This window comes from Scylla paramamosain, unplaced genomic scaffold, assembly GCF_035594125.1.
Source record: "Scylla paramamosain isolate STU-SP2022 unplaced genomic scaffold, ASM3559412v1 Contig2, whole genome shotgun sequence".
Lineage (NCBI taxonomy): Eukaryota > Metazoa > Arthropoda > Malacostraca > Decapoda > Portunidae > Scylla > Scylla paramamosain.
The window spans coordinates 3,990,997-3,999,009 of NW_026973667.1; positions in this window are offsets into that span (position 1 = coordinate 3,990,997).

An 8,013-nucleotide genomic window follows, 5' to 3' on the forward strand; every position below is an offset into this window, starting at 1 on the left:
GTGTGTGTGTCTGTGCGCCCTGGCCTCAGTATTTTTGGGTGATGATGGAATGCTTCTTGTAATTAATAAGGTGAGGCTAAACAAAATATAAAGTTAGTAATAAAAGGACCATTAAGTGGGCCTTCTTTCATTAATGTTTAGTGCCCTTTGCCAGTGGAAGGATGACTGAAGCAGTGAAGGAGTCCCTGGAGACAATGTGCATGGCGTGCCAGCTGTAGCAATGGAAGGAGTATTGAGGCAGTGAAGGAGTCCCTGGAGAGAGAGAGAGAGAGAGAGAGAGAGAGAGAGAGAGAGAGAGAGAGAGAGAGAGAGAGAGAGAGAGAGAGAGATTAATGTTTGAAGAAAAATAAATGTGTTCTATTTTAATGAAGGAATATATGATTGAATAAATCAACAAGGAAAGGGAGAAAGAGGTGATGAAAAGAAGGATGAAAGAAAGAGCTAAAAATAATAAAAAAATGAAGGACAAAGAAGCAAATATGTTAAACATAACACATTTATAATTCAAACGAAGGAAGGAAGGAAGGAAGGATGGAGGGAAAAAAAGGAAGGAACCCTGTAAATAAGGAAACAAAGACAATACAATACGTACTTAAATAATAATAATAATAATAATAATAATAATAATAATAATAATAATAATAATAACAACAACAACAACAACATTAACAACAACCACATAACGGAATTAAACAAAAGAAGTAAAAAGAAAGGAAGGAGAGAAGGTGTGCAGTGAACTAACTAGAAAAGAAGAGGAAGAGGAGAAGAAAAAGAAAAGTAGGAGGAGGAGAAAAGGAAGAAAAAGGAAGCAAAACAATTGAGAAAGAAGTAAGACAGCTTTCTACACGTCATTAATTTTCTTTTCTCTTTTTTTTCTCTCTCTTTTCTTATTAATGTCAGAAGCAAAGGAAGAAGAAGAAGAAGAAAAAGAAGAAAAAGAAGAAGAATAAGAATAATAAGAATAAGAAGAAGAAGAAGGAAAGGAGGAGAATGACAAGAGGAGGAGGAGGAGGAGCAGGGGGAGAAAGAGGAGGAAGAGGAGAAAAAAAGAGGAAGAGGAGGAAGAAGAGGAAGAAGGGGTGGAGGGAAGCTGAAATGAGATCAAGTTTGAAGCATAAATTGTGAGTTTTGGATCTATGACATTAGCGTGGAATGACATCATCAACAATAATAATAATAATAATAATAATAATAATAATAATAACAATAATAATAATAACAATAATAATAATAACAATAATAATAATAACAATAATAATAATAATATAGAGAAACTAGTTTTAATATTTTACATGGGCACTGTTTCAAAGTTCTTTCCTTCATCTTCTTTTCCTTCACCTTTTCGTTTTCCTCTTCCCGCACAGATGCAAATAAAAAAAAAAGTTGATTAGTCGTTTTCTATTCAAGACATAAAAAAAGAATGTATGTGTGTTTTTTTCTTTATATATATATATATATATATATATATATATATATATATATATATATATATATATATATATATATATATATATATATATATATATATATATATATATATATATATATATATATATATATATATATATATATATATATATATATATTGTTTGCCTTCCTTTTCGTCCTCCCCTCAGATACAATAAATAAATAAATAAATAAATAAATAGATGAAAAGGAAGAAAGTGCTTGATTTTATTTTCGAGTTAAAAAATTGTACGCATTTCTTTTTCTTTTTTTTTTAGTGTTCGTATCTATTTATTTATTTCTTTATCCGATTGTTCACAAGAAAAGAATGAATCACGAATGCCTTTATCTCTCTCTCTCTCTCTCTCTCTCTCTCTCTCTCTCTCTCTCTCTCTCTCTCTCTCTCTCTCTCTCTCTCTCTCTGGTTCCTCCCAAAAAGTGTGGCTTAGTTTTATTTCAACCAAAAAGCAAAGGAAAAAAAGAAAGAAAAGTGCATAAAAGAAAAACCTAAAAGTTGTGTTTGGATGTAGTCTATACTGACTCTTCCTTTTTCTCTTCTGACTATTCCACATTTATCTGGGGAAAAAATATATGAAAAAGATTAAAAACAAGAAATAAAGAGAAATACATTTGTCTCTTTTGCGAGCACACTCACTCTTACGAAGACACCCCAAGCAAGATAAAGTTAACACACACACACACACACACACACACACACACACACACACACACACGTACACATTAGTTTTGACATGCTAATGAAAAATAGCCATGATTATTTGAAAAGGTTACTGTGGCATTTCTAGTTCATCGTAACTTTAAAGTAAATAAATAAATATAAGAATTAAGTATATATGTATTGGTATTAGTATTAATATACAAGGATAGGAAATGAAGGTGAAAGCTGTTATAAAAAAAAAAGTTTATTTTGTATTCATAAGCTAATGTGCATGCTTGAAAAATAATAGAGAAATGGAGCAATACGAGATATTAATAATAAGAAGAACAAGAACAAAACAAGAAGAACAAGAAGAACAAGAACAAGAAAAGAAGAAGAAGAAGAACAACAACAACAACAACATTAATCACAATACCACCACCATCACCACCACTACATCCACACCAAAACACGAAATGAAGAATGAATACAGTGATCTTTTTAAAACCACCAAACACATCATTGCAATAACAAGTACAGTGCGTAGCCACATACCTTATCTTTAAACCCAATGCACCAAAACCACTGGGAACACATTAAAACAAAACAAAAGAAGAAAAAAAAATTAAATAAATAAAACGAAACGGACAATAATTAATTTCACCTCCTTTCTTTCTCTTCGTCTTTCTCATCATCATCACCTTCCCCCTCTTCCCTTCCTCCATCTTCCTCACACTTCTACGAAACTGAGAGCAAAATGAAGCAGAGACGAAAAAAAAGAAGTAAAGGAAGGGAGAAGTGAAATGGAATAATAGAGAAGAAAGTGGAGGGAGGAGGAAGAGGCGAGAGGGAAAAGTAAGCGGGGAAATGAAGTAGAGGGAATAAAGTAAGAAAGATGGAAGAGGGAGTGTTGGAGAAGAGAGGTAAGAGAGAGGAGGAAGAGGGAAGAGAAGACTTGTGAGATGAAAGAGGAGGGAAAATTAGGGATAGGAGGCCAGAGAGAGAGAGAGAGAGAGAGAGAGAGAGAGAGAGAGAGAGAGAGAGAGAGAGAGAGAGAGAGAGATCAACAAGAGGTCATAAGGCGTCGTAAGAAGGACGAGAAAGAGAAAAAAGAGAAGAGAAGAGACTTTAAAAGAAGGAAGAGGAGTGTAAAAGACAAAGAATGAGAACTAGAAGAAGTGAGAAAAGAAATGACAAATAAAGGAGGAAGGGGAGAAGAACAGAGAAGGAGCAGGGAAATACAGACAGACAGACAGACAAACAAATAAAAATAACCAGTTCAAACAAAAGAAGGGAAGTAAGTAAAGGAAGAGAAAAAGCAAATAAGAAATAAGAAGGAAGTAAAAAAGAAGACAAAAAGAAACAAAAGAAAGGAAGTAAGCAAAGGAAGAGAAGAAGCAAATAAGAAATAAGAAGAAGGAAGTAAAAAAAGAAGACAAAGAAAGAAATAGACACACATAAAAACATAATGAAAATAGATAAATAAATAAATAAACAAATAAATAAATAAATAAATAAACAAAATGAAATAAAATACAGTAAAAATAAAATATAACAAATAAATAGATAAAATAACCAAACCAAACAAGGCCAAACTATCGAATTACCACACTCGTTAACTAACCCAACTTAAGTCACTACCAATCTCACTGAAATGAACATAAATCAACTGAAAAGGGAGGGAGGGAGGGAGGGAGGGAGGCAAGGTTACGCTAGGACAGAGAAAGACCGACCCAATTTTAAACAAGGCGAGGTGGGGCGCGGTCAGGGTAGGTCACGACGTGCTTAGCGAGGCTGGGGTGCGTGCGGTCAGAATCGGGTATTGAGGAGTTGGTAAATGAAGACAAGGCACGGAGAGGCGAAGGTGAAGGTGACGCCAGTTGTGTTATAGCAGGCTGCAGCACGCCACGGGGAAAGGTCAGGCCGTCACAGGTCACTGCACAAGAGGTTACAGGTCAAGTAGGGTCAGATGAGTCACGGGGGTGTTATATGTGTGCTATATACGTGTTATCTGGTGTTATGGTGGGTTATGTAAGGTTAGGTGGGGATCAGGTGAGGTTAGGTGGAGTTAGGTGGGGTTAGATAAGGTTGTGTGAGCTCAGGTGAGGTTCCTCGGGGTTAGGTAGGGTTAGCTAAAAGAAGAAGAAGAAGAAGAAGAAGAAGAAGAAGACAAATACAAAAGAAGCAGAAAAAATATAATTCACAGCGCAAGAGGTCAAAAGTTCAAAAAAGGTCACATGACTCAAAACACGATATAAGAGAAGAGGTAAGGTCAGGTAAGGATAATTCTTCTTACACCTACAGACGTCCTTTGTTGACATTCACTGTAAATAAAAAAAAAAAAATTGCATTAACAGAGGAAAATGAAAAAAAAAGATAAAAATATAAGAGTAATATTATCTTTCCTAAGCTGCCAGACGATTTCAAAGACCGCAGAACAAAAAAATAAATAAATACAAATAATATAAAAATAAATACTGAAAAAACTTGCGGGATTATCAGAAAAAAAAAATGTATTGACACAGAAGAGAGTAAGAGGAAAATGGAAGTTCATTTTGTGTTTTCTAAGCTACAAGATAATTTAAAAGACTGCAAAACAAAACAAAAAATGTCTGAAAAAAGAAAAGCTTTATCTGGTTATGAGAAAAAAAATATTGACAACGAGGAGAATAAGAAGGAAAAGGAAATTAAATTTGTTTTGTCTAAGCTACAACACAGCTCAAGAGACTTTTATTTTTTTTTATGTAGGAAGGACACTGACCAAGGGCAACAAAAATCTAATAAAAAAAAATCCCCCACTGAAATGCCAGTCCCATAAAAGGGTCAAAGCAGTGGTCAAAAATTTGTGGATAAGTGTCTTGAAACGTCCCTCTTGAAGGAATTCAAGTCATAGGAAGGTGGAAATACAGAAGCAGGCAGAGAGTTCCAAAGTTTACCAGAGAAAGGGATGAATGATTGAGAATACTGCTTAACTCTTGCGTTAGAGAGGTGGACTGAATAGGGGTGAGAGAAAGAAGTAAGTCTTGTGCAGCGAGGCCACGGAAGGAGGGGAGGCATGCAGTTAGCAAGATCAGAAGAGCAGTTAGCATGAAAATAGCGGTAGAGGACAGCTAGATATGCAACATTGCGGCGGTGAGAGAGAGGCTGAAGACAGTCAGTTAGAGGAGAGGTGTTGATGAGATGAAAAGCTTTTGATTCCACCCTGTCTAGAAGAGCAGTATGAGTGGAACCCCCCCAGACATGTGAAACATACTCCATACATGGACGGATAAGGCCCTTGCACAGAGTTAGCAGCTGGGGGGGAGAGAAAAACTGGCGGAGACGTCTCAGAACACCTAACTTCATAGAAGCTGTTTTAGCTAGAGATGAGATGTGAAGTTTCCAGTTCAGATTATAAGTAAAGGACAGACCGAGGATGTTCAGTGTAGAAGAGGGGGACAGTTGAGTGTCATTGAAGAAGAGGGGATAGTTGTCTGGAAGGTTGTGTCGAGTTGATAGATGGAGGAATTGAGTTTTTGAGGCATTGAACAATACCAAGTTTGCTCTGCCCCAATCAGAAATTTTAGAATGATCAGAAGTCAGGCGTTCTGTGGCTTCCCTGCGTGAAATGTTTACCTCCTGAAGGGTTGGACTTCTATGAAAAGACGTGGAAAAGTGCAGGTATCATCAGCGTAGGAGTGGATAGGACAAGAAGTTTGGTTTAGAAGATCATTAATGAATAATAAGAAGAGAATGGGTGACAGGACAGAACCCTGAGGAACACCACTGTTAATAGATTTAGGAGAAGAACAGTGACCGTCTACCACAGCAGCAATAGAACGGTCAGAAAGGAAACTTGAGATGAAGTTACAGAGAGAAGGATAGAAACCGTAGGAGGGTAGTTTGGAAATCAAAGCTTTGTGCCAGACTCTATCAAAAGCTTTTGATATGTCCAAGGCAACAGCAAAAGTTTCACCAAAATCTCTAAAAGAGGATGACCAAGACTCAGTAAGGAAACCCAGATCACCAGTAGAGCGGCCTTGACGGAACCCATACTGGCGATCAGATAGAAGGTTGTGAAGTGATAGATGTTTAAGAATCTTCCTGTTGAGGATAGATTCAAAAACTTTAGATAGGCAGGAAATTAAAACAATAGGACGGTAGTTTGAGGGATTAGAACGGTCACCCTTTTTAGGAACAGGTTGAATGTAGGCAAACTTCCAGCAAGAAGGAAAGGTAGATGTTGACAGACAGAGCTGAAAGAGTTTGACTGGGCGAGGTGCAAGCACGGAGGCACAGTTTCGGAGAACAATAGGAGGGACCCCATCAGGTCCATAAGCCTTCCGAGGGTTTAGGCCAGCGAGGGCATGGAAAACATCATTGCGAAGAATTTTAATACGTGGCATGAAGTAGTCAGAGGGTGGAGGAGAGGGAGGAACAAGCCCAGAATCGTCCAAGGTAGTGTTTTTAGCAAAGGTTTGAGCAAAGAGTTCAGCTTTAGAAATAAATGTGATAGCAGTGGTGCCATCTGGTTGAAGTAGAGGAGGGAAAGAAGAAGAAGCAAAGTTATTGGAGATATTTTTGGCTAGATGCCAGAAATCACGAGGGGAGTTAGATCTTGAAAGGTTTTGACATTTTCTGTTAATGAAGGAGTTTTTGGCTAGTTGGAGAACAGACTTGGCATGGTTCCGGGCAGAAATATAAAGTGCATGAGATTCTGGTGATGGAAGGCTTAAGTACCTTTTGTGGGCCACCTCTCTATCATGTATAGCACGAGAACAAGCTGTGTTAAACCAAGGTTTAGAAGGTTTAGGACGAGAAAAAGAGTGAGGAATGTACGCCTCCATGCCAGACACTATCACCTCTGTTATGCGCTCAGCACACAAAGACGGGTCTCTGACACGGAAGCAGTAGTCATTCCAAGGAAAATCAGCAAAATACCTCCTCAGGTCCCCCAAACTAGCAGAGGCAAAACGCCAGAGGCACCTTCGCTTAGGGGGATCCTGAGGAGGGATTGGAGTGACAGGACAAGATAAAGATATGAGATTGTGATCGGAGGAGCCCAACGGAGAAGAAAGGGTGACAGCATAAGCAGAAGGATTAGAGGTCAGGAAAAGGTCAAGAATGTTGGGCGTATCTCCAAGACGGTCAGGAATACGAGTAGGGTGTTGCACCAATTGCTCTAGGTCATGGAGGATAGCAAAGTTGTAGGCTAGTTCACCAGGATGGTCAGTGAAGGGAGAGGAAAGCCAAAGCTGGTGGTGAACATTGAAATCTCCAAGAATGGAGATCTCTGCAAAAGGGAAGAGGGTCAGAATGTGCTCCACTTTGGAAGTTAAGTAGTCAAAGAATTTCTTATAGTCAGAGGAGTTAGATGAGAGGTATACAGCACAGATAAATTTAGTATGAGAGTGACTCTGTAGTCGTAGCCAGATGGTGGAAAACTCGGAAGATTCAAGAGCGTGGGCACGAGAGCAGGTTAAGTCATTGCGCACATAAACGCAGCATCCAGCTTTGGATCGAAAATGAGGATAAAGAAAGTAGGGGGGAACAAAAAAGGGGCTACTGTCAGTTGCCTCAGACACCTGAGTTTCAGTGAGGAAAAGAAGATGAGGTTTAGAAGAGGAGAGGTGGTGTTCTACTCGTACAGATTGAAAATTAGATCTTAGACCGCGAATATTGCAGAAGTTAATGAAGAAAAAGTTGAGGGGGGTGTCAAGACACTTAGGGTCGTCGAGAGAAAGGCAGTCCGACCTGGGGACATTTATGGTCCCCTCCCCAGATGGGGACTCCAAGGCTGGTGTAGGAGTCACCATGATGATTAAAAACATTTTGAGTGAAGGGTGTGTGTGTTATTAGGTGCTTGTAGTTTTGTGTGGAGGAAGAGAGTTGTCTTTAGAGGGCAGGCAGTGACTGCCCCCTTGTGTTGT